General features: G+C 46.9%; 1 protein-coding gene across 2 annotated transcripts in view; it reads right to left on the reverse strand.

The window, feature by feature from the left end:
• The window catches only part of PTPRN2 (protein tyrosine phosphatase receptor type N2), an 805,972-nt gene that overhangs the window by 690,488 nt on the left and 87,980 nt on the right, over window positions 1–27,504 (reverse strand). The gene's annotated exons all lie outside the window — the stretch shown is intronic.

The following is a 27,504-nucleotide window of genomic DNA, read 5'->3' on the forward strand; positions in this document are numbered from 1 at the left end:
GGCCAGCTCTGTGTGTGCTTCCTCACACTCATGAAACCAGGACACAGCACCACTGGAAACTCTACCCTTGGTCTCCCACTCCACAGTAGCTCAGTCTGATTCCAGCCTGGCCACCTGTCTCCAAACCTGCCCTTTTATCTGGCGACAACAAGAAGCTCCATCCACAAGCCACTAAGAATCGAAGGAATTAAAACTGGAATTTGCCACATTCTCAGGCAGGATACAATTTTCTCTTCCAGACTTGTCTCCACCTCTCTGGAATTGCTGGCAGCTCCTGCTAGCCCCTGGCAACACCTGTGCTCTCCAGCACCCTCCCAAGCCCCGGGTCAAAGGCCCTGCTCCTGTCTAGCACCCACTGACACCAGCCAGAGGAAGCTCTCCCTCCAGGAATTCCCATGGCACGTGTCTATGCCCCTGCAGTAGCCAGAGGGGTCAGAAAGGACTTAGCTTGCTGCAAACCCTTACAAGACTGCAGTGTTTTAAGGTGCAGAGTCCTGGGGCTGCCACACTTGCTGCTCCTCTCTGAGATTCCAAAAGCCCACAGCAAGGTCCTGGGGCAAAGCATGGGAGGTTGGAGCCTCACTCCCCAAAGAAGACTTGCCTTCCAAGCGCATCCCTAGCCAGCCCATTCCTCCCGGTCTACTTCCTGGCTAGCTGCACAGATCCCACTCTGGCACTGCGCAACCCAAGCCCTGTGGTCAGCTCCATGTGCAGGACAAGGATGCTGGGGTCCTTGCCCTTTGCAGCCTAGTCCTGGCCACAGCCCCCTGCACTACAGCAGAAGCTCCTGCCCACTCACAGGCTGTAACGGGAGCCACCAACGTCCATCGTGGGAGGAGGGCCCAAGGATGCCCCGTGTCTGGGGCCTGACAGCCTGCATTCTGGGAAGAAATCCCCTAGGAGTGGGACTTGATAAACAGATGGTATTCGTGAGGTCCAGAGGGGATGAGAAAAGAGACATCTGGGAAAAAGCAACCAGGAGCTTGGGAAACAAATAAAAACTAAGAAGGGGCCAAAATACACAAATCCAAAGTGGCATGACTGGGCAACTGTGAAGTCAAACTAGAGACTATTTGAGGGGCACCTGGGTGGCTCAGTCAGTCAAGCGTCTGACTCTTGATTTTGGCTCAGGTCATGATCTTATGGATCATGGGATCGAGGCCTGTGTTGGGCTCTGTGCAGACAGCGTGGAGACAACTTGGGATATTCTCTCGCTCTCTGCCCCTCCCCCAACTTGCACTCGCACACATGCTCCCTCTCTTTCTCTCTCTTTCAAAAATAAATAAATAAACTGAAAAAAAAAAAGGGCTGTCCCAAGGGAAGGTGGATCATAAATGGGCCTCAGGGGACTCATGTTCTGGTTACAGTAACACCTGAATGTATGGCAAGCATTAATTAAATGCACTGCATTCGTGGATCGGGAACAATGTGTACTGTGTTTCCACGAAGCAGAGAGACATTAGAACCATGAACTGCATAGTCTGTTAGAGACCCTGCACCCCATGGTAGCCAGGACATCCTTGCACCCTAGAGTTTGTAGAAGCCACTCAAGTTCCAGCTGGGTACATGTGAAGCAACTAGCAGACTGACAGGGTTCAGCAGAAGCTGTCCACAAGTGGAACAAAGATCGGATGGAGAACCACGTGCTACAACAACTGACAGATCCAGCCCTCGCATGCTGCCCCTGAGGCACTGCAAGTGCTCGAGGAGAATCAGAGGGAATACAGCGTGGAGTCGGAGCGCGGTAACGAGATTACAGTCGAGAACCACAGGTAAGGGCCAAAAACAGTCTCTAAATGTGCAAACATGTAAAACTGTAACAAACCACTGAAAAGTCCTGGCCAACAGAACCATGATCACTTACGTGATGGACCTGAGGGTGCAGTGAAGCTTATGGTAAAGCCCTGCCCCTGCTTAAGATAAAACTCTAAGGAAATGCACATGCACATCTGGTAAGAATTTGAAAGAAAACAGAAACTGAGGAACATTCTTAAAGTTGTTTGTCTCTGTGACTAGAATGGTTTAATATATACCTTAGGTTGATATGTTAGGAATAAATAATTTTGTTTATTGAGGCACAATTTACTAAGGAATACTTTCATTCATTTGTATCTATGTCTTTATAGCCACCTGCCTATTTACCCAGACACATTGTGGACGCTTGAAGTCAACATGTGCCAAGGAAGCTCACCATCTCCATGAAACGTGCCCTCTCTGGTGCCCCTGCCTCCCTCACCAGCCCCTGCCCAGAGTCAGCTCAGACCCCAGGAAGCGCTTCCTTCCCGATTCTGCGACACATTTCAGCACCAACCAGATCTTTGAAGGTTCCCAACCTTGGGGCACCTGGGTGGCTCAGTCAGTTGAGCGTCCAGCTTTGGCTCAGGTCATGATCTCATGGTTCATGAGTTTGAGCTCCACGTCAGGCTCTGGGCTGACAGCTCAGAGCCAGGAATCTGCTTTGGATTCTGTGTTTCCCCCTCTCTCTGCCCCTCCTCTGCTCCTGTTCTGTCTCTCTCTCTCAAAAATAGGAAGGAAGGAAGGAAGGAAGGAAGGAAGGAAGGAAGGAAGGGTCCCAACCTTTACAGAGTACTGGAAGTAATGAATCCATGTGTATTTTTTTTCAAACTCATTTAAATTTGATAACAAATAAAAAGATTCTTCAGCCTGTCAAAGGCTGAAAATATCTGACATAAACCCAGGAATCAGCAAGGTTTTTCTGTGAAGGACCAGGGAATAAATGTTTTGGGCTGTGTGGGCCATGCAGTCTCTGAGCCCTTGAGCCCAGATTGCTGCACTATAGTGTGACCAACAGTGTACCAATAAACTTTTATTTACAAACACAGCCAGTGAGCAGCACTTTGTGGACACCTCTCACACCAGCCTAAAGGATAAAGATCAAACGACTCAGCATGAAAAGTACTAACTAGAACTCCCTTGATGTCAAGGCTCGGGACCCTGGCTCTCCACCCTCACAGTGAAAAGTCCTGAGACCCCGATTCTCACACTGCAGGATGCTCTCCCCCTCCATCCTCGGGTCCTCACTGCCCCTCCCAAACCTGCATCATCTTTCTCTCTCTTTGCTGGTTCCCAAGGGAACAGTGAGGGAGCACTACCCTGCGTACCACACCTCCCAGCACGGCTCAGCACACTCTCAGGCACCCACTACCCAGAGCCCGGCCCGGACCAGCCAGCTGGTGACAGTCCGGACACAAAATCACAATTGCAGCTGCCCCCGCAAACCACGTGGGTGGGAAGAGCACAACATATCCACCTGATGGCATCGCCGTCTTTAAAATTTCTCCTTTTCTTCAGCCACAAAATATTGACACATTTCCTCCAGCTTGCTGGGTGCTGCATGGAGAGCAGAAGACAGGCCAGCAGGGGCCTGCCCTCAGCTCAGGGGGTGCAGAACCTCCTGGGGAAAGAGGACCCACATGAATGACTAAGACAACTCGATGCCCCAGCCTCCTGCCTGCGTGCCCTTGCCCCCACCCATGAGACAAACCAGCTGGCCGTCCTCTAGCTCACAGACCAGGGCAGCTGAGTCCCAGAGGCAGACCTGTGGTAACCTGGCACCCTCACTTACCCTCAGTAACACCTGGACCATTGTTCAGTCAAGAAGTATTTGGTGAGTAGCAAATGAACAGGGGAAAATGTGTGAACCAAATATCAAAGATGACAATTCTGTGTATCTTTATCTTTAGCCACAGGAGAAGGACGGCTACATGTTAGATCATCAGCCTGAAATGCATGAACAGAGCCTGTACTGTCAATGTATTAAAAACCAAAAAGCACAGATACTGCATGCAATGAATATATTACATAGGTCTCCCCACAAGGTGCATGCTCACACTTGTGGGGGAGGCAGGAGACGCCTTTGCCAACACACCCACTTCCCATATTTGATCATGTTACCCTAACCCAGCCCTATCTGCAGAGGGTAATGAATGCGGTCCCCACTCCTTTATTAACAGCCGTGTTCACAGTCCTCTTTGGAAAAACACAGAAGACGCTGGCTAATCTCCACTCCCTTCTATGTCCCCCTCACTGCCACCTCCAGCAGCTACCTTGTAGAGATCCACTCTGTTCTAGAAAAACAAAACACATGACACCATGACTGGGGCAACTAGTCTGATGGTGTGCACAGCAAACTGTAAGTTTTTACTGTGGACATTTCCAAACACACACAAAAGTAAAGTGGACAACACAATCCATGTTCCTGTATCCTGCACTGACCTGGTGCAATAATCACCCCTCGTGCCTCCCACCCCTTCTAGGAGGGCTTGGAGTAAGTTTGAGAAAACCTAATACTGTATCTATCTCTAACACATGAGGACTTGTACAAGATGTAATTACAAAGCCATGATCACATCTAGCAAAATTAACGATTGTTCCTTAATATATAAATTTCTAATATCCAGTCAGTGTTAAATCTTCCCCAACTGACTTTTAAAAATGTCATCTTAGGGGGTGCCTTGGGAGCTCAGTTGGTTAAGCGTCAGACTCTTGATGTCAGCTCCCGTCATGATCTCCAGGTTTGTGAGATCAAGCCCGGCACTCTGCATTGACCAAGTGACCTGGCTTGGGATTCTCTGTCTCTCTCTCTCTCTTTATGTCCCTCTCCCTACTTGCACTCACTCCCACATGCGCGCTCTCTCTCTCTCTCTCTCTCAAAATAAATAAACAACAAAAAAATTTAACATCATCTTATATTTGAATTATTTGACTCAGGAACCAAACGAGGTGCACACATCTCATATATTGGATGGACTCATTAATATTTATTGTCTTCATATGAACTAGATGAACTGGTTGATGATTTTTCTGATCCTTTCTCAGAATATTCACTTGGTAAAGGCCTCCTTATCTGACTACAAAAAGGCCAGCCTCTGTCATTTTTTTTCCTAATTCTGGTTCCCACTTAACTGGCAGAGCACCTCTGGAATCACCAATGAAAGAAACCCTTGCCTCCTTAGCAGCTCTGGCATGATATGCTGGACTCCCTACAGGATCTCGCACCCATATCAGCCTAGACAAACAGGGCTGGCCCTAAAAATAAAGATCTACAACAGGTGGGGAGGGTGGGGGCCCACACACAGCACCACAGTTAACACACAAAGATGGGCATCCACTCCAAAACCTCCTTCTCCAAGGGGTTCTATCCGCCCTCGCAGGAAAGTATGATAAAAACAGAAAGAATCATGTCTTTAATCCTTTGCAGTGTTATTATCCACATCCTGAATTCTCTTGGCAAGGTCAAAACCTCACATGTGTAGGACTAAATTTTTTCCATTTGGAGATATTCTAATTCCCCTCCAAGTCTGCATAGGTGGATTTTCAATTCTTTTCTTTAGCTTCAGAAACCGGGAGTCTGAAGAAGTGGTCGGAAAGTGAGGTGAGTGGGCTCCAAGGGAAGGTACTTTCCTTTGGCTGTGACGCCCTCTATAAACACAGAACAAAGCAAACAAACCTTAGTGTATATCCTTCCAGCAAAGTCTCACCCAGGCACGTCAGCCTGCACATTCCCCATCTGCTGCCCAGCAGCACAGAGAACTTCTCCCGAGGCCCAGCAGTGCTCAGGAACGACTCTTAGGCCAGAAGTGGGTCACTTGGGAAATCTGTGGTGCCTCATCCCCAAATTCTGGTTTAATTGACAGGGGTGTGGCCTCAGTGCTAGGATTTCCAAAAGCTTCTGACAGTTCTCACAATCCATGTGTCATGTCCACATTTGTCCCAAGAGTGAATGTGGGAGCCTCAGTAGTACCTGCCGGCTCATTGTCCCATCCTATGCTCCCAACAACCCCACAACACTCCCACCTTCCACATGAGTAGACTGAGATGCAGAGAGGCTAACTGGATGGCACACTTGGGATTCAAGTCCAGACAGCCATGCTCGCTCTCTCTCTCTCTCAAAATAAATAAACATTTTTAAATGTTTCATTTTTGCAATCCCTATCAAAATAACACCAGCATTCTTCACAGAGCTAGAACAAACAAGCCTAAAATTTATATGGAACCAGAAGAGACCCCGAATAGCCAAAGCAATCTTGAAAAAGAAAACCAAAGCTGGAGGCATCACAATCTACTGAGTCTAAGGAGTGGCAGCATAGTAGGACTTTCAAGAGAAACAACCAATTCTCTCTTTAGTAGCATATGAAAGTTTGAACTTACTGGGATACCAAGCATCTGAGTGAAAACCTTTCCTAACTTGGTGAAACAGCTTCAGTGTTTCAATGTGCATTTCCTCTCAAATTTATGGATCATCTGTGCTTCTCCTGCTGGATTCATTCATACCTTTTGCTGCTCTCCTTTCTACATCCACACAGTAGGATCTCTGACCAGGACCACCATCCCCCAAGCCTAAATCACAACCCCCACCCTTATTTCTTCAAACATAAAGCAAATTGTTAGGCTTTTGCTACAGGTGCTTGGGTGAGCCTGTTTATCACTCTCAAAAGTGGTGCAGACCCTCATACATGGCAGCTGATGCCCTCGACCTGATACTGTCACTGAAGGCATTACCAGACCATGCCCCTCAACAGACAATTAGATAACTGGAAGCCCAAGAGGCCAGGTGAACCTATCATCTCCTACCTCCACCTTTTCCTATTTTCTTACTCCCACCCCTGTCATCAGCATCGCCATCATTACCATCATCAGCATCAACGTTATCACCATCACCACCATCATCATGGCCATCATGGTTGTCACCATCATCATTGTCATCATCATCATCACCACCACCATCACTATCATCATCACCACCATCACTAATTTCACCATCACCATCCTTATCATAATCATCACCATCATCACCACTATCATGGCCATCATTATCGTCACCATCATCATTATCATCATCACCACCACCATCACCACTATCATTATCACCATCCTTATCATCATCATCACATCATCATCATGCTCATATCACTGTCATCATCACCATCACTACCACGATCATAGCCACCATCATTGTCACGATCATCAGCATGGTCATCATCCACCATCATCACCATCAAGACGGCCATCATCATTGTCAATGTCGTCATCATTACCATCATAATCAGTTACTATGTGATTTATTAAATATAACCTGGGTGCCAGTTTCTATGCTAGACCATTTATGCTCATTATCACCAACCTTGAGACAAATAGTGTTATCTTCATTTTAGACATAAGGAAGTTGAAGTTCCAAGAGGTTAAGTAACTTGCTTAGGATAACATAGCTACTTAGAAAGGCTATTAAAGACAGGTAAAGACCTCGATTCCAGCACTAACTAGTTGTGTGATCATGAGCAGTTCCTAAATAGCTTTGGGCCTCCTCTCCTATCATGTGATGACACTAAGAGTTCCCATCTCAAAAAAGATTTATGAAGGGACACAGTGGCATCTCAACGGCCTCCATGATTTCCTCCTCTTCCCTGAGCCTGTCTTGATTCTCACTGATGTCACTTCTGTCCCTCCCCTCCTTACTCCTTACATCTCACTTCCCTTCCTGCATCTCACATATAAGTCCTTTTTGTGCTGCTTTATCCCCCATTAGACTGATGCTCACTGCAGGCATTTTTTGTTGTAACAGTTTTACCTAACATTCACTGAGTGTCCAATATTTGCTGCATATGTACCCAACATCTTATTTGCAGTACCTCATCTCACCTTCATGCCAAGAAGATATTATTATACTCACTCTACACACAAGCAAATTTGGGCATAGAAAGAGTCAGTCCTTATGAGTCCCCAGGAGACTTGGTTCTCATGCTCATTACCATGTCCATTATATGTCTCTGCCACAGACACTACCCTAAACATATGTGTCCAACAGCCTCCGGAAGATGCTCATTAAGAGCTGACTACATGCCAGGCATGTGCTAGACTTGGGCAGAAGACCTCTGATCTCCTGAGTCTAGAGCACAGATAGCCCACTGGTCATGTCCACTGAACTGCTCAGCCAGGGAACACATTTCCAGGCCTCGAACTTAGATCCTCTCCCTTGTTGCCCAGTTGTTGTCCCATTGCTTGATACATCTGTGGAGTGATAAAAGGACCTCCACAAAGCAAATATAGAACTCATCTCCTCACATTCAATAGCATACGTTTAAGTCACTGGCCTCTCATAATTTGGGTAATTCTACTGCCAAAGACCTTGTAGGTCCCAGATCTGGCCTTGTAATGCTGTATTGGGTCATGTTCTGGCCAACTGTTCATATTCCTGCTTTCCCTGCTACCTTATCCTATTTCTAGTTGACAAAATAACAGGCTTATAAGTAGATAGTTTAAGATACAACTGGAATTTTGTGGCTCAAGTGAAACAAAGCGTATGAAATCCTCTATAAGTTGTAAAACACCATGCAGGTACTAGTAACAACTGGTAGCTTTCTTATAGTCTTCCTGTATCTTGAGCTAATATCCTTACTAATGAAAAACAGGATACTATCACTCAATTAGACTAGGGTTATTTACCTAAGACAGTTTTACATTATAATCTACAATTTGTTAAATGGCAAGTTAGTCATCTGCATTGATTTGTGTGTCCACAGAGAAATACCTTTTATGCTAATGATCCTCCCGCTAACAAACCACAGAAGTAATAATGAGGAAACCAAACTCCTCCTCCATACCTTTGTCTTCGTTGCACAAAGCACAGCTGGCATTTTAGTGCAGAGATCATGGAAATTTTAGGGCCGGAAGGTTTCTTAAAGATCACATGGCCCAGTGTTTCTCAACTCTGACTGCACATCAGAGTCACTTCACAGAGCTTAAAACAAGAAGAAAGGAAGAAAAGAAAGAAGGCTGATGCCCAGGCCCCACTCCCCAAAGAGTCTGACTCAAGTCTGCCAGCCAAGGCCTGAACACCAGTATTATTTAAAAGCTTCCAGGTATTTCTAATGGGCAACCAAAGCTGATAACCACTGATCTAGCCAAACCCCTCATTTTACAAGTGAGAAATCCAGCATCTTCGATGGAAAAGCAACTTGAACAGAGAAGGTCACGAAAATGGCTGGTGGCCCAGGCTGGCCCCAAGGGTCCTGACTTCCAGTCACAGAGGTCATGACCACAGTGTGTATACAAAGGTACACATGCACACACGTGCACACACAGACATACGCACACAACAGATAAATCAATGGCATCAGGCTTCCAGATTAAGAAAATGAAACCATTAATCCAAAATAAACAGACAAAAATGTATACAGTTTGGGCCTAGTTGTTTTGTTTCTGTTTCTTTTCAGAGAATGAAGAAACAAAACACTAACTACTGATACATCTTCATTTCTGATAGAGAGGAGCCTACCAGTCCTGCTGAAACAGTGAGCACAAGCAGCTCAAGACCACCTCTACCCCCACCCCCACCCCCACTAACTTTGACCCAATTGGGTCAGAAGGAGACATGTGACTCAGTGGGTTAAGTCTGAAGCTTGGCCTGAGCCAATCAAATTAACAGATGGAGTTGACAACTCAGGCAACTGGGCATATGAAAATGGCAACTGGCCCTCACCACTCTCCCCCATCACCCACAGTGGTCTTACTAATGCTGGGGTGAATTTCTGTTCCTTGAGACAAATAAGAAAAAACAAAATCCTACCAAAGTCATCAGAGTAGCCAAACAACATTTGTTCGTGCCACACAGCAAGTGTGAGAGAAACCTAGCCAAAGGAAAACATAAGGAATGGGGATTTTTCCTACCATCATAATGGGATCTGACTTGTTGGCAAATACTAGAGTGAAAGGAGGAATTCCATTCCAACAACTGGAAAAAAAGAATATGTATTCTGTTTTGCCAGAAAACTAAGATTGACCAATAAGATCAGACCACTAAAAAGACAACTATGTGTTTTCCTAGTGGCTTATAAGATAATCTGCTTTTTATGTATTTACTTTTATTTCTTACATTTCTGCAGCTTTCCAGAATCTCAAATAACCTGACTGAGGAAACTTTCCGGGTGGGTGTCTGGGATAAGCCCTACCCTCCATTCTACGAGGAAGCAGGCAGGGTCCCCCAAAGGCCCACAAGAGGGTATTCATAGCAGCCTTCCTTACAACAGCCAGACACTGGGAACAACCTAAGCACAGCCCATTTCTCCATGGAACAGTACTCAGGAGCAAATGAACAAACATACGCCATGGGAGGTAAAGGATAACGCCAGTCACTGAGGTGGAGAGCAAACTCAATTACTGTGCCACCACCACCCCGCAATGCTGTAGGGACATACACAACCTTGAGTGCACATCTCAGGGAATTCAAGGAGTGAGCTGACATGCATCTTGGTGAGAGAACACAGAAGGCTGGCTGGGAGGGGGGGTGCGCAGTGGGGGGGGGGCAGTGAGTCAGCATAGAAGGTTGGGGGGGTACGCAGGGGGGCGGTGAGTCAGCTCTTTCCCCAGTAAGCACCACCCCACCCCAGGGACTTTGTGAGGGTGGAGCACCAGCAGCCGCAGGACCCACCTGGCGACCAGAGCATCACCTCTCCTACCCTTGTTCATCTTTGTTGGAGTGAACCCTGAAGGACTTTAAAACCCTACTTGTCTTCAGTTCTGATAAGGCCAGTGCTTGTCTGGACCACAGCTTTGGGTGACTGCTACCTGAACACATCCATTAATCTTGTGCTAGTTCCAATCTCTTCACCATGTCAACCGCTCAAGCACTCAACCCTTGGCCTTGAACTGACCTGGCCTCTGCAAGAGCAGACTGCCTACCTCGGGGAACTGGAGGCCTATCCAGACAAGACACTAATGCCGAGAGCCCCTTGGATCACCGAGTTTCCCTCCTCATTCTCTCCTCTTCTTTCAGAGGATCAGTCTTTTTTAAGCAGAGATCTGAGAGTTTGTTTGTTTCCCAAAATGGAGGAAAAAACAGAAAAGCAAACTATCCTCCTGTCACACCTCACAGGGCCCTTTAATCAGAGGGAAGCCAAGGAACAGCTACTCTCCACTTTGAAAGATAAAGCTGGAGGCCTGCACAGCAGCCCACACCTTGTCCTTGCAGGTGAAGAAAGTCTCTATAGGACGGGGCCTTCACTCTCTCCCCCTGCTCCTACCCACAAAGCTCCTGGATCTGCCATCACGGTGATCCTTACGGGGTCTCACACGTGCACATTTACCTGCTTTTCAGTCTCTGAAATTTCTTCCAATTCTGAGAATAAGTCTGAACCCCCACTAACAACACGGATTTCGAGCCAAATGAATAAAGGGGGGAGGAGACCCTCTAGAAATTGTTTTCTCTTATTTCTGAATGTAAAAGTAAAACCAAGAACCTCCCCAAATTGAGGGATACTCTGACCACAGGATTTCTCCGAGGTTTGGGTGTATGTATGAGACTCCTGATTCATTCTATCACTGAAATTCATTTTCAGGCAAACAGGGACACTCAGTTACAAGACAGCCCAAGTCTCCAGCGGGGGTTGCCTGGAACATAGTTATTCACGCTTCAGTGCTCATCTAACCCATAAATGACCATCTCCTCTTCTGCCGGCTTCAAAAAGAGTTCACAAGAGGCACATAATGGTTACCATGGGTGTTAACAGCCATCTTAAAGGCACACGATGGTGCGCCACCATGATTCCATGCAGTTTTGAGAAGCAAATGGTAAGTTCAGTCAGAGGAAGAGAGGGCTGGGTCAGCTGTGGGTTCTAGATGGGATTCTGTCCCTGTGCCACTACATTTAACATCTAAGAGACCGACTTTGCCATCTGTTAAATGAGAACAAAAATACCTCAGGGAGAAAAAAAAAGTTGCTCAAAGATGTTACAAAAATCTAATGAGATAACATATGTGAAAACACTCAGAAGTATAAAACCCAATGCAAACTCCTATTATTTAATGCTATTTCAGTTACAAAAGAGACAAGCAGGGTATTAATCCAGGAGGAACATCTCACAAGCTCAAGCCCTGGTAACAAAGTAAGGCAGTTTCCAAAACAACCCCCAACCAAGCCTAATCGCATGAAGTCGGCTGCAGTGAAAACCACCAGAGTCAGAGTGTGACAGAGACCGCTGGTCACCCACCCGTTAACTGATGCTTGACACACAGACCTGCCTCCGTGGAACCTGTGCTTCAAAAGTATTCACAGGTCAATGCTCCAGCAGGAGACGGCATCCCAGAAGTACCAAGGGCTCACCCCAGAGGCATGCCAGGGCCCTGAGAGATGAATGTCCACCTGTAGTGGCATCAAGCTGGCTGGAAATCAGCCCCCCTGCCCTCCTCAGAGCAGCGTGTTGGACACTTGCCAACAACACCGCTGGCTTAACCACTGCAGTTCGGCCTAACAGTCTCCCATACGCTAAAAAAAAGTAAGTTTTTTTTTTTTAAATATGATCTTTAGGACTCAAGTTTAGTATAAAATTTTGCTTTAATGATAGTTTTTGTGCTTTTCAAAGTGGCACAACCACTGATACACATTATTCATCCAGGCTCTTGGTTGTGGCTGAAAATATCAATAGCTTCTGATCCCTAACACTAACTTCCTGTCTCCACCAATGCTTCCAGCAAAATGAATCAAAATTAAATCGGGATTTAGCAGATTTCTCTAAATATTGCAGCAATTCTTGACTCCGAGTCTTAGTAAGGGAGAAGCAACTGTGAAAATATGTTAAAACCTTAAAACCATTCCTGCCACAAACCAGTGCCCATTCTCTGAATAGACCCTCCCTGGAACAAGCTGCTTCCATGTGTGGTCACCCCCGTGGCTGGCATGCATGAGCCCACCACTGGAATGGCACCCTGGAACTGAGCTGGCCCATGGGAGAGCAGGCAGGGGCCCCGCAATCAGATACAGATGCACACACCCATGTCATCTCTACTCCCGCAAGTGCTGCTGCAGAATGGGAAAAGGCAGGACATTCTGGATGGCTTTCTGATCACCATGGCAACTGGGCTCTGGGAGAGGAAGAAGAGGAGGAAAGGCCTCCCAGCTCTGTGCAGTGATGGCTTCATAAACTGCAAAGCACATTCCCCAGACATGGGCATCTGCGAAGAGCACGGTTATATACTCAGATATTCAGGTTGGCTTGAAAGCAGCTAATGAAATTGCCATCTTGGCTTCAAGAGATAGCCCGAGCCATCCGACCGTCTAACAGCTGACAGTTTCGATGTGGAAAAGAATGAGCTATTGCTTTAAATATCAATTTTTAAAATCAGGTTGGCTGCAAGTATCATAAAAACAAACTGTTTTTAGCATTTGAAAGAAAAAGAAAAAACTGCAAAGCAAAAACTATTCCAATACAAACCTATTAGCATTTCTTGGTTCTGATATAATCAAAGCTGCTTGGTTTGTCTCAATGAAGCACTGGACGGTCCCGTACAATAGAACATCTCCTTCCTTCTATGCTGGTGGCATTCTTAGACACCAGGATCTAGAATGTGTAACACCAAAGTGACATCAGAGCATAGACAAATCAGCCAAGACTCGGGCCAGGAAGAAAGGCCAGGGTAGGTATGGGAGGCAGACACAGCTCCTCGGTCACCGTCTGCACAGAACACGGCAGTGTCACCCACTTACAGCTGACCATTCATCACAGCAAACCCTGAACCAAATGGAAGAGGCACAGTGCACCAAGAGACTCCATACATGGAATTTGCTCATCCATCGAAAAGGGGCGCCTGGGTGGCTCAGTCGGTTAGGCGACTGACTCTTGGTTTTGGCTCAGGTCATGATCTCGCAGTTTTGTGAATTTGAGCCCCGCATTGGGCTCTGTGCTGGCGGTGTGGGGCCTGCTTGGGATTCTCTCTTCCTCTTTCTCTGCCCCTACCCCACTCACACTGTCTTTGTTTCTCTCAAAAATAAATAAACTTTTAAAAATTAAAAAAAATAACTGATTAAACTTTCAGAACAATGATGGGGAAGATGGATCCTGGACCCTGCAGAAAACACTATCTACAACTGGCATTTCTAGTTAACCTTCCCCCAAGAAACACGCTGAGTGGTTCTGGGTTTAGATATGCCATGGGAAACAGCAAATGAGTTTCATCGAGTACATAATTAATTGCCCCATCCCACCTTCAAAATTGTAGATTGGAGTTAATTCAATGAATTAGTATATGAATCCAGAAAGTGGGGACTAAAGGAAAAACATTATTTTAAGAGTGTCTCAGCAAATGTGCACATCCACTGTCCTCAAAGTCAGGAATCCATCTGGGAAATGGGGCAATTCCTCTTGCATTCACTTCCACTGTGAGGAGAGGTGGACCTTCAAGATGGAGGTAAAAAGGCAAATCCACTGGGCAGGACGACATCTAAGAACAGTTAGGAAAGCAGGGTGCCGGGGCTCTGGGGAAAATGTGCTGCTTGGCGGAGGAAGTGTCCTGTCAGAGAACGGTCCTAGAGAGAGGCCGGCTGAGCAAAGGCCAACCAGGTAGGATATTTAAACTGTACCCTATGCGGGCGCCTGGGTGACTCAGTCGGTTGAGCCTCCGACTTTGGCTCAGGTCACCATCTCACCGTCTGTGGGTTCGAGCCCCGCATCGGGCTCTGTGCTGACAGCTCGAAGCCTGGAGCCTGCTTCGGATTCTGTGTCTCCCTCTCTCTCTGACCCTCCCCCATTCATGCTCTGTCTCTCTCTGTCTCAAAAATAAAAAATAAGCATTAAAAAAAATTTTTTTAATAAAATAAAAAATAAACTGGACCCTGTGGATGGGCAGCATCCTGAGGGCTTCACAGCAGGGCAATGGTGAGTGCAACACGAAGCTGCAGCAGGCCGCCTCTGTGCCCCTGGGAACGGGGCCAAGGAGCCATTCTAATATTAACGTGCAATTCCAAGGTACACTCAGCAGGGCCTATCTTGGTTCACTGTTAATTGACTCCAGCAGTGAGAACTAAAATACAGTCTAAGTGAGGGTCACGAGGCGGTCTGGCGGGGAAGAAGTCTGGGGATCAGAGACCTCAGAACCATAACATGCAGAAATACAACCTATAAGAGTCCACTTCCTTACCACCCTGACTTGAGGGGAGAGGCAGCATGCCCAGGTTCTGAACCTACCTTTATCACCCCTGGGATTTGTATTACCGTTTATTCGGAACAAATATACTCATGTTGTTTCCCCATCATCAATTGTTTTGGTTATAAAGTCACACCCAATATGACTAAATTGGGATCACATCAGTGATGTTGTATATGTGGGTGTGCACGGGTATGCACACACATGTCCGTGAGTGTGTGCATGTGCACAAATGGAGCTGAATCAGTTTTAATTCATCATTAAAGTGAAGGCTCAAAAGTGCATTTATTTCCTGTTAATATGCCAAATTAAACTTTGCTTCACACTGTTTAACTCAGTAATTAATTTCCATTCCCTCTTAAGTTTGATTAATTGGAATTTAGAGCGCAACAAGCCTCCTGGTCACGCCAAGTGATGTAATCCCACATCTCTGGGCTGTGGGTCTGCGTGTGGGGTGCTCGCTACCCCTCTGTGAGGACAAGGGGGCATGATCCTGCTCAGAGAGCAGCCCTGGACAATAAAAATTGTTTCAACAATTAATTCACCGAGCACAATACAAAGGGGGCGAGTGTGCTACTTGCCGGATCTTTCTCATGAGGAAGCGCCTGGCACATTCTGTGCCTATGGGCATGGCAAACGGTCTGGCAGGGCACACCACTGGTAAGCACCAGTGCCTCTGGGTGTGGTGATGGCGGCAGAGTGAAGGGATGTGGAGGAAGTTCTTTGCCTTTGATTCTATGTTTCCAAAGTGTTCGATTTTAATGCGAATATGTCCGTGCACTATTTGTAGAATTTATTTTCGAAGCAACACATGATGAACAAGAAAAGCAGAGGAAGACCCCAGTGACTAACACTTTCTCTTTTTTTCCATATCCTATTCCTTTTTTTTTTTTTTTTTTTTAATTTACGTATTCTCAAGTTAGCTAACATACAATGTAGTCTTGGCTTCAGTAGATTCCTGTGATTCATCACATACATATAACACCCAGTGCCCATCACCTTAATGCCCATCACTCCTTTCCCAACCTCCCCAAGCCCCCACCCCCTTCAACCCTCAGTTTGTTCTCTGTATTTAAGAGTCTCATGATTAACACTTTAGTTTTTTATACAATTAGACTTGGTACCATCTTCTTTTATCAAAATAATTCCAAAGTGGGCTAGAGTAACAATAATGCTCTATTTCTCACACTACGTGGTGGGCTCACTGGTGTGTACTTTCTTACACTCACATTATTTGAGCATATTGAACATTATGTAGAAAGATTTTAGAACAAGAAAGACAATGTGCTCAAATGGAAGAATTTTAGAATGAGCTATGGTGTTATCTTTGGGGTAATTTTTTGTGCGTACTTTATTATTTATTTCCAGATCTTATAGGTTATAGTTAGGAAAAATAAAACTTTTTATTTTAAAAATCCATTTAATAGATGTGAGTAGAAGCAGTGAGAACTTATACACTATGACTTAGTACAAAATTATGCCTTCCTGTTCCTTCCTTGATCCCTAACAATTTCCTTCATTCTGCCAACTATTACTGATGATTTCTGCATATCAGGTTAACATCCTAGCCCCAGAATACAAGGACATTCCCCAATCTCAGGAGCTTATGAGGAGTGGGTGAGCAAGGGCACACACACTGCTGTTTAAGAAGAGAGGAGGAGCCGATTCTAAACCAACCAGGACTTCTGACAGAGGAGATTCTGGGTGTCACCACTGCAACATTCATGAAACGATATGTGTCAGCTAGAAAATTACAAATAGAAGACACATCTTTTATTTCTAATAAGTTTATTTTTTACATGAGCTTCACACCATGACATCCTTGTCAAGCCCCCAGGAGTGCTTTAACCTGGTGGCATGTCTCTGGAAAACCAGGGCACTAGAAAGTTCCGGAGACCATCACCATGTAGCCTGAGAGATAATTTTGCTTTACATTTTATGGATAATATGTGTACGGTGGCTCCTAAAACATTTGGTTCTAATTTTCTACTCTCCAAACAGCTATTCAGCTTTACACCAACACACATAAGTGTCTGAGTTGTTAAATGTGCCAAATTTTCTATTAAGCAAAACGAAACAAACAAAATCTTTTTTTTCCCACGCAAAAATCTTTGAAATCTCAAAGTGTCCTTTCTACACGTTTCTCAAAATGTAAATAGATTTAATAGCTCTGGTACTGTGAACCGCAGAACCACTTACTGTCCACATACAACACTTGACGCTGTATCAGAAAGGGAGGATAGAATAGGTTTCAGCGTGTGGCACTGTCCCTCCCAGATCACAGACTTGTAGTACCTTGACCCACAGAAAACAGGGGCAGATACGGCCGCAGCCGCAGCACAGAAACCGTTTTGGACGAGGACTCGCCTTTGGGTCGCACATCAAATGAAAGCTCCCCGGGGAAAAAAAACATGAGCTTGGACAGGCAACCCTACTCTTCCCCTTCCCACCTCCACTCCTCAGGACTCAAAACAGACTCCAGCTCAGGTATAGAATACGGGAGGGCTGCCAGGAGGCACAGGCTGGCCCTGTAATGGGCAAGAAGAGTCACTTCTACCTATTTACACACTGCTCCCACGCCGCCCCCCTCCCCCAATAAGTGAAGCACACTCATCACACGCCTTCTTGGGCATTCCCCCTTCCTGTGACTCCCCAAACTGTAACTACCAGAATCCATGCTTACACCAGTTTACAATCTGGTTACAAGATGTAGGTAGGGTCCCTAAGCAGGTTATAGAAGTGCCTTTCTGCGAAAAACACAGTCAGTTCCAAGTCCTGCCAGGTCAGCCTAGCCCTGACCAAGATCAGTTACTCCAACAGGGAGGGAGTGTGAGTGAGGGTTCACAACCTCCCGTGTGCCAATCCTTGGGCAAGACAGAGGAAGTACCGGAAGGCAGCGAGTGAGTGAGGTCAGGCCGACAGGGAACAGGACAGGTGAGTGTCCAAGAGTACTTTGTGGGTGGGAACCTAATGGCAGAGGCAAGAAGGAGGGTGGCCAGGCAAAGAGTGGTCTGATTCCATAAATGGTCCCCATTCCACCAGCAATGCTCTCACAAATCCAGGGCACTCTCCTGAAGACAAGGAGCTGGGCTGACTCAGGGAAAGGCACAGGGAACAGCAGGAAAGGATCACTCATTCAATGGTTACCACTCATCTCCAAGATGTCGACTTCCAAGTCAGAATGCAGATTGTCAGGAAATCAGTAAATACTTCCTACATGCACATTATAACTAGCAGAAGAAAGGTAGTACTTGAAGACTCCTCAAAAATCTTCAATCCAGAAGAGAAGTTAAAACACAAACCTCAGGGTGCCTGGGTGTTTCAGTCAGTTAAGCGTCTGACTTGGGCTTAGGTCATGATCTCCCAGTCCCTGGGCTCAAGCCCCACGTGGGGCTCTGTGTTGACAGCTCAGGGCCTGGAGCCTGCTTCTGATTCTGTGTCTCCCTCTCTCTGCCCCTCCCCCTCTCACACTCTGTCTCTCTCTCTCAAAAATAAGCACTAAAAAATTAAAAAATTAAATAAAAAATATAAAACACAAACCTTGAAAAATACTCAAACATGGAGTGCCGTGAATAGGACAAACCATTTTTGGTGAGCAGTGGAAAGAAGGCAAGACCAGAGCACGAATGAGTGGGGAGGTGGGTAACTGGGGGAGGGGATGGGATCGGAGCAGTGCAGAGACGACAGAGAAATGAACAAGACAAAGGGAGGTCACCTTAAAGTAACCCTGAGGTTGGAGCCACCTGGTAAATGACCTCAAACGCTCATGCTGGCTTCAGGAGTCTAACCGCATTCCATGGGAAGAGGGGCAGTTGAAGGTCTCAGGCTAGCAGATGACAGCTGCAGGGTGAGAGCAGAAAGGAGAGCAAGGCCGGCCACCCAGTCAGAGGAGAATGAGGCGAACGAGGGGCACAGGCCACAGCAGGTCTGTGGAATGGAAACCAGACCAACAGAAGACACTGCAGAGGAGAGCTGGCAGGAACAGGGGTTTCTGTGCACAAGGTCCCCCAAGACTGGGGCGCACAAACAAGAAGGATGACTTAGAAAAGCAAACTCGGGGCGCCTGGGTGGCGCAGTCGGTTAAGCGTCCGACTTCAGCTCAGGTCACGATCTCGCGCTCCGTGAGTTCGAGCCCCGCGTCAGGCTCTGGGCTGATGGCTCAGAGCCTGGAGCCTGTTTCCGATTCTGTGTCTCCCTCTCTCTCTGCCCCTCCCCCGTTCATGCTCTGTCTCTCTGTGTCCCAAAAATAAATAAACGTTGAAAAAAAAAAAAAATTTAAAAAAGAAAAGCAAACTCAGGGGCGCCTGGGTGGCGCAGTCGGTTAAGCGTCCGACTTCAGCCAGGTCACGATCTTGCGGTCCGGGAGTTCGAGCCCCGCGTCAGGCTCTGGGCTGATGGCTCGGAGCCTGGAGCCTGTTTCCGATTCTGTGTCTCCCTCTCTCTCTGCCCCTCCCCCGTTCATGCTCTGTCTCTCTCTGTCCCAAAAATAAATAAACGTTGAAAAAAAAAAAAAAAAAAAGAAAAGCAAACTCAAATAATTCTGGCCATTCAAGAAAAAACTGGTAAGTGTTCCAGAAGCGCCATCTTAAGGGAAAGACATTACATCAATCTAGAACAGGTAATAGAAAAGAGAGTTTATGTGCAGCCATACAAGCAGCCTAACTATCAGGAAAACAGATTTCTAAATTCTGTTTTCAGTGGATTTGTGGATTGTTTTTTCAGCGGTCAAGTGTTTTCCTAAATGGAAAACAACCAAAATCAGATACTCTGCCCTAAAAATAAATTCCGAAAGGTGTAACAATCAACTACTTTTTACATATGTAAAGAAAAAACGAAAGCAGAATTATAAAGATTTTTTAAAGATGATGCTTATGTCAGGAAGTGAGATGTTCACTTTCATGCATGCCACGGGGGCACGAATTAAGGCCACGTTGTAGAAATTGGTTTTCCAGCACGTCACATGCCTCAAAAGTCCCACAGCCCATGCTCCACTAATCTGATTTGTAAGAATATTTTACAGGAAAGTAATACAAAATACTAAATAAAACTTCAAGCACAAAGCTCTTTTCTGTTATGATATTTATATTAACTTAAACAATAGTGAACATAACTTAAATATTTAAAAAAAGACAGAAATGCTTTTATAAGGTTATGTTATACTCACGTTTTGAACATTAGGGAGAGGTTAAAGAGGAAGTTTGCAAATGGTTTTAGGAGCGTCAGAAAATGCAGGCAGTTGAATGCTACCTGAAAACTCAAGACACATAGCTGCAGGTAGACTATGAAGACATTTGCACAAAATGGGGAGAGGAGAAAGCCACAGGCAGCACTGCTACACCATTAACAGAGACCACCGTGAGCGGTGCCTGCTATTTTCCGGCTATTTTCCATTTTTCACATCTCTGACATGAGCAGATGCCCATTAAAGGATGAGAAGTGAGAGAGGGAGACTAACAAGGCCCAAAAGGAGGAAGGGGAGGACACAAGTCCAGGAGAGGCACAAAAGTGTGGGGTGAGCCTCAGGAGAGGCACCGGAAGCTGAGCCTGTCAGAGCTGGGGCCCACCAACCGAGAGCACACGGGGGAAGAAGTGCAAGTTCACGTCCTCTGCTTGGAGAAGATAGGAAAACAGAAAGAGGCGGTAAAACAGCAGCAAAGTCACTCTGCCTGTTCTGCTCTCTGGCCAGTCGGCTAAGGCTAAATCACACTGTGATGACGGCTCAGTCGACCCGTGCCAACACCGGATTTTCCTGCAGGTCTGCAGGTCTGCTGCAAGGGATGGAGCCTTCCTTCTGGGACAAGGGGAGAGACGAGTCTCCTGAGACAACACAGGTTGTGGCAAAAGTAACAGCCATGTGTGTAGTGGCTGCACCACCAGCACTCACTGTTCACTCCCTACAGGGAACCACGGAAGGATGCTCCTCCCTACAGGGGACCACGGAAGGGCGCTCCTCCCTAGAGGGAACCACGGAAGGGTGCTCCTCCCTAGAGGGGACCACGGAAGGGTGCTCCTCCCTAGAGGGGACCACGGAAGGGTGCTCGCCCCCCAGCCGAAGCTCTACCGTGGCCGGAACACACCAGCTTCCCCAGGTCCCTTCTCCGTGGAAGGAGCGGATCGTCATTAAGAACTGAGGACACAGCAGGAGAACCACGCTTCCTGAAAGAAAATACTTCGCTGACCCCAGGCAAATGGGCTCCCAGAATACTTAAAACACAACACGGATTACAAATGCCCCACTATGTGGGCACACGACAAATTAGTATAACTTTCCCCCTGAGCTTCAGAAATTTGTCAAGGCAACAAGCGTCTCCCAGTGGGTCCAGTGCAGCCTGGGTCACTGAAAGCTGTCCTCTGCAATTAGAGGGTTACCCAAAAGTGAAGAGTTTTAGAATATTCAAATCCTAAATTTCTTCCTAGTTTCTTGAAGTCTCCTGATTTGCCTCATTTGCCTTCCTGGCCAGCTAGCTCAGTGAGGGCCCGCAGGGGAAACATACCTGATGAGTGAATGGATAAAAGAAAACATGAATGGCCACCAGTTGTCATTCCCACAACACCGGGAGTCTTCACAAGAGATGTCAGCCGCAGCCTTGAACACAGGCGCTGGCACACAACTCTCACACATTAACTCCCAAAAGCGTGCTTCCAGAATCGTCCAAGGAAAGCAAGTGAATGTCATCGGTGAAGATCAAAACCCACAAATGTGGCCTCTATACCTTGCTGATAAATGATCTTTTTTTTTCAATTTTTTTTTAATGTTTATTTTTGACAGAGAGAGACAGAGCATGAGTGGGGGAGGGGCAGAGAGAGGGAGACACAGAATCCGAAGCAGGCTCCAGGCTCTGAGCTGTCGGCACAGAGCCCGATGCGGGGCTCGAACTCACAGACCGCGAGATCATGCCCTGAGCCTAAGTCAGACGCTCAACTGCCTGAGCCACCCAGGTGCCCCAAAATGACCTTTAAAAGGCCACGTTCCTCAACATCTTTATCCGGAATTTCTAGCATCCTTGAAGTTGTGATTTATCCAGACAGAACTATCATCAAGTCTGCCTCCTCGGAGTCTGGAAGCACAGTCAGGATGAGCAAAGAACCACTACTTCAGTAACCCCACAGGGCTGCCTCGTTACCCAGATAGCATGGTCAAAACAGGAGCACCACCTCCCAGAACAAGTAGTGAAGGGGCGCCTGGGGGGCTCAGTTGGTTGAGTGTCCAACGTCGGCTCAGGTCATGACCTCACTGTTCCTGAGTTTGGGCCCTGCGTCAGACTCTGTGCTGACAGTGCAGAACCTGCTTGGGATATTCTCTCTCTCTCTCTCTCTCTCTCTCTCTCTGCCCCTCCCCTGCTCACTCACTCTGTCTCTCTCTCAAAATAAACATAAAAAAACAAAAAAAGTAGTGAAAAGGGTTATCATGAAGCTGATTTTAAAAAAAAAATTCTATGGAAACCCTGTTAAGCTCCCTGAAATGAGCCTTAGGAGCTGGGAGATCCTAAACACCAAGCGTGTCTTCCCAGTGAAGCAGCGCCTTCCCCACAGAGCCAGAGGCAGCCGGGTCTCCTCAGCCAGAAAACCTCCTTGGCCGGAGGCCTCGGCTGTCCGGTTTCCACAGAGGCCAGGGGCCCCAGGGTGTCCAGATCCCACAGGGCCCCAGGGGCCCCAGGGTGTCCAGATCCAACGGGGACCCAGGGGTCTCAGGGTATCCAGATTCCACAGGGGTCAGGAGCCCTAGACTGTCCAGATCCCACAGGGGCCAGGAGCCCCAGGGTGTCCGGATCCCACAGAGGCCAGTGTCCAGATCCCACAGGGGCCAGGAGCCCCAGGGTGTCCAGATCCCACAGGCTTTCCCAGGCTCTCCGGGTGGTCACAACTCATATGGCATAGGTTTCACTGCTACTACCTCATCTCTTTTCAAATACACTGTACTTTTTCATCATCCCCCACTTGTCAAATTAAAGCTTCTTTTTTTTTTTTTTTTTTTTTTTTTGGAGCAATAAAACAGAAGAGCTCAGTCTATCAGATTTTCCACAGCATGCTGGGCATCCCAGTAGATCATGACCTGCAGTTGACAGGCCCAGCTTGTGATCACTAAACACGAAAATGAAAATAAAAAACTGTTCTGAGCACTTCCAACAAAAATATTTATTTGGTCTGCTCCCTTCACACCTCAAGAAAGTCTCGGAAGGAAAAGAAGGACAGAAGGAAGGAGGGGAAGAGAAGATGGAGGGAAAGAGAAGAGGGAGGGAGGGAGGTTCCTTCACGTGCTCGTGGCTCAGAGCCCTGGCCCACTGAGGGCCAGCAGCAGCACCCCAGGAAGGGCCAACACGAGAAAGAAGCGGGGGTATGCGGCCTGAGAACTGACCCCAGCTGACCTCTCCCCCAGATTCGGCCTCAGCCCCACTCTACACACAGTGGGGCCCACTGAGGCTCTTTGTCCACTGACAGATACTGTTTACTGGAGCTGGAACACCGTCCTGGAGACGCGGGGTGCTGCCCCCTCCCCGCAGGGCCCCCCCGCCAAGCGTCAATCTCTGGATTTGCGGGGCTATTCTGTGTGCCGGTTCTTGTCCAGGTCCCTGCTCAGTACTACCCCACCCCACCTGAGACACCTGACATTCCTACCTCGAAGCTTCCATGTGAAGCCAGAACAGGGGTCTCATGCATCATCAGGGATACCCCTGTGGGAGCTGAGGGCCAGCACCTGACTTAGCAGGCCTGAACCTTTGAAAGGTCTGCCTTTCAAAATCAGCTCAGCAGACTCTGAAATGTCTTTATGACCTAAGTTTTATTACAAAAGTAACACAAGATTGCTTTTTTTAAAGATTGCTTTAATACATAAAGCAATACAAAGATCTTGAAACACAAGTTAATCTCCCCCATATATACCCTCCTCAAATTGCCCCTAGTTTCCCCAAAAGACACATTCTTCCTTCTGGTCATCTGCTGGGGGTGGGAGGGGGGGAGCACTCCCAGAAAACAGAATCATATCATAACCACTACCCTGCAACTTACTTTTTCTATTTATCACGCAAGGGACATTTTTCCTGGTCAGGAAACAGACAGACACTTAACTCATTTTTTAAGTATCTATGTAATATTCCATACTATAGACCCAGCGTAAGTTATGAAACTTCCCATATCAGTGGGTTTACAGGTATTACAGGTTTTGCCAGTATAAATACTGTGCCATACCCTCGCTTTTATATACGTGAATCCCCAAAACAAATCAAGTTATCAGTATATTTTTCATATAATAGATATTGACAGATTAAATTCCAAAAGACTGTAACCAACTCATGTGCTTACTAGCAAAGTGCATCTGGGCCCATCTCCCTGAGCCCTCACCAGTGCCAGGTATCATTCATCATGTGAATGTTTGGCAATCTGCAGGTAAGCTTTATATTCACATTTCCCCTAAGTAGTACTGAGGGTAAACACATTTTCATACAGTAAGTGGGCCATTTTCCTTCCTCCTCTGCAAACTACTATTCACATCTTTGCCTGTTTTCCTATTCAATCTTTGCCTTTTTCTTATAGGGTGTAGGGGCTCTTCATAATTCAGAATAAGAACCTCCGGTCCACTGACATGTTGCTAAATGAATGGTTCTCCCAGTTTGGTTATCTTGTTTTTAATTGTGATGTTAAATAACATGACTAATAACATAAAATGTGGCATCGAAACCATTTCTAAGTGCACAGTTCCACAACACTGAGCATGTTCACACTGTTGTGCAACCATCACCACTATCATCTCCAGAACTTTCCATCTTCCCAAACTGAAACTCTGTCCCCATTAGACCCTAACTCCCCATCCCCCTTCCCTGGCGCCCAGCGCCCACCCTCTCCTCTCTGTCTCTATGGATCTGGCGGCTCCAGGGACCTCATAGAAGTAGAATCACAGGGCAGTTGTCCTTCTGTGACTGGCTTTGCTCACATAATGAGCATCATGTCCTTCGGGTTCGGCCATCCTGTAGCAGGTGTCGGGATTTCCCTCCTTTCCAAGGCGGAATGATTCTCTGTTGTACATCTATACTACATTTGCTCATCCATCCATCTGATGATGGACATTTGAGTCGTTTCTACCACCTGACTTCTGTGAATGAGGCTGCCGTGAACATGGGTGTGCAAATATCTGTTTGAGTCCCTGCTTTCCATTCTTTGGGGTATTCTTTTGAGATTGCTAGATCATATGGTAAGTCTGTGTTTAATTTTTTGAGGAGCCTGGCAGCTGCACCATTGTACACTCCCACCAATGATGCCCTAGGGGTCCAATTTCCCCACATCCTCACCAACACTTGATATTTTCTGTTTTTGTTTTTTTACAGTAGCCGTCTTCAGATGTGTGAGCTGGTAAGTATGTTTATCTTTTGACATTTTTTTAATGTTTATTTATTTTTGACAGAGAGAGAGAGAGACAGAGCATGAGCAGGGGAGGGGCAGAGAGAGAGAGGGAGACACAGAATCCGAAGCAGGCTCCAGGCTCTGAGCTGCCAGCACAGAGCCCGATGCGGGGCTGGAACTCACGGACCATGAGATCATGACCCGAGCTGAGGTCGGACTCTCAACCGACTGAGCCACCCAGGAGCCCCATTGACTTTCTTTATAAAGTACATTATCCCACGCAAAAATTTTAATTTTAATTGTGATTTCAAAGATCTATTGGACACTTTGAAAATATATATAAGGTTAATAGGTATATATATTTCTCTCTCCATTCTAAGAAAAGGAAAGGGAGGGGAAAGAAAAGAGAAGAAACCTGTGTCTGACCACAGAACATTCTAGACTCCCCAAAGGGGCCTTCCCTCTGTATCCTTACAGGGCTGCTGGGCCACGCCTCCTTGCCCCACTCGCCTGTAGGGCGAATGAAGTGGCAACCGCAGACCCAGACAGTATGTTTTCTTTACTAACTCCCCATCAGCTACTCATAGCACACAATTTTGTGAGATTGGATGATGCCTGCTTTGCCATTTCGTAGACTTTAGCTGTATTAGAAAAAATATCAAATATTGTCTGTCTCCATAAATCAAAGCCTGCATATATATTTACATTTAAATTGCTTTCTTTTTCCAAAGAACTCAAAGCTGTTATCTTACATAATGTTAATATGAGTCCCTGCCAGGAAGGCAAGTTGGGGTTAGGGAAGGAAAACCCCCACGACAGTTATGATTCCAGGCCTGCTTTTTGTCAAGGACAAAGGAGAGTGAACGAAACTATAGTTTCCATTGTGCTGCTGCCGCTTACATCCCCAATTTAATTAAACGTGCACATAGCTATTTTCTTTACAGTCAAACTTCACTGAAGGCAGGTGACACATTTTTACAAGTAAGATTATTTTTTAAAATCTGCTTCCTGGGGCACCCGCGTGGCTCAGTTGGTTAAGCGTCCGACTTCAGCTCAGGTCATGATCTCACAGCTTGTGAGTTTGAGCCCTGCGTTGGGCTCTGTGCTGACAGCTCAGAACCTGGAGCCTGCTTTGGATTCTGTGTCTCCCTCTTCCTCTGCCCTTCTCCCGCTCATGCTCTGACTCTCTCTCTCAAAAATACGTAAATGTTAAAAAAAAAAAAAAAAAAAAAAAAACCTGCTTCCAAATAAAAGCTTCACGGGGTACAATCACAAGCAGCCTGGGAGGGGAGGGCAAGGGAGAGGCCTGACTGTGTATAAGAGTTGGAGGCGCTCAAGCTGGCAGGGCCACACGGCTGAACACTCTACATCCTGCTATCATGGAGGTTCTAATGTACTCTCCCCCAGCCTAAGTCACCATTATCACAGTCTGCATAGAACTTCCCCCAATCCCCGAAAACACACACACACAAAACAAACTATCCGGGATTGTCAGCAATTTGTCCCCATGGCACATGAGCTAGCAGGACACAAGTATGATTGTTCCCAGCCCTGAAATCCCAGGTCTGGTCCACAGCACTGTTCACTCCAAGGGACACTCAAAGCACCTGGTTTTTGACTTTCAGACCCTCAAATGTGTCCCGTGTGGGCCCAGCAAGGACCAACTGAGCTCAGGGGTGGTCAGGCACAAGGCACCTTTTACTCGTGGAGGGCTTCCAGGGTCTAGGTCCTCTGTGAGCCAGGTTCCACCCGCAGACACCCGCGTTTGCACAGACAACAGGGGCAGTCAGAGACGTCTGTGGCAGGCTCCAGGCAAGAACAAAATCCACACCCAAAACACACTCCCTGAACTACCTGGAGAGACCAGGAGCAGTAGGAAAACAGGCGCGCCCCTCACATGGGTCCTCCCACAGCTACCCGGGCCCACCTGCAGACTCCGTGTGGCTTCAGGAGAAGCAGTACAGGGCAAAGCCCCTGTGCAGGTGTTGTACCCTAACCCCTCCCTTAGTGTTTGAAGGCCACGACCCAATGGCACACTGCCCCAGATCTGCTGCCATCACACAGCACACAGGTCTCTCCTGAGCAGGGCAGATGTGGTGGAGGGAAGCTCATGTTCCCACCCCCTCCAGACCCAGCCACTGGCAGGGCTCAGAGCTCTACCCGAAAACACAAAGCACCAGACATCTCTTCTCTTCCCGATGAGAACAAAACAGGTGGTCTAAAGGATCAACGGCT

This window comes from Prionailurus viverrinus, chromosome A2, assembly GCF_022837055.1.
Source record: "Prionailurus viverrinus isolate Anna chromosome A2, UM_Priviv_1.0, whole genome shotgun sequence".
NCBI classification, from domain to species: Eukaryota; Metazoa; Chordata; class Mammalia; order Carnivora; family Felidae; genus Prionailurus; species Prionailurus viverrinus.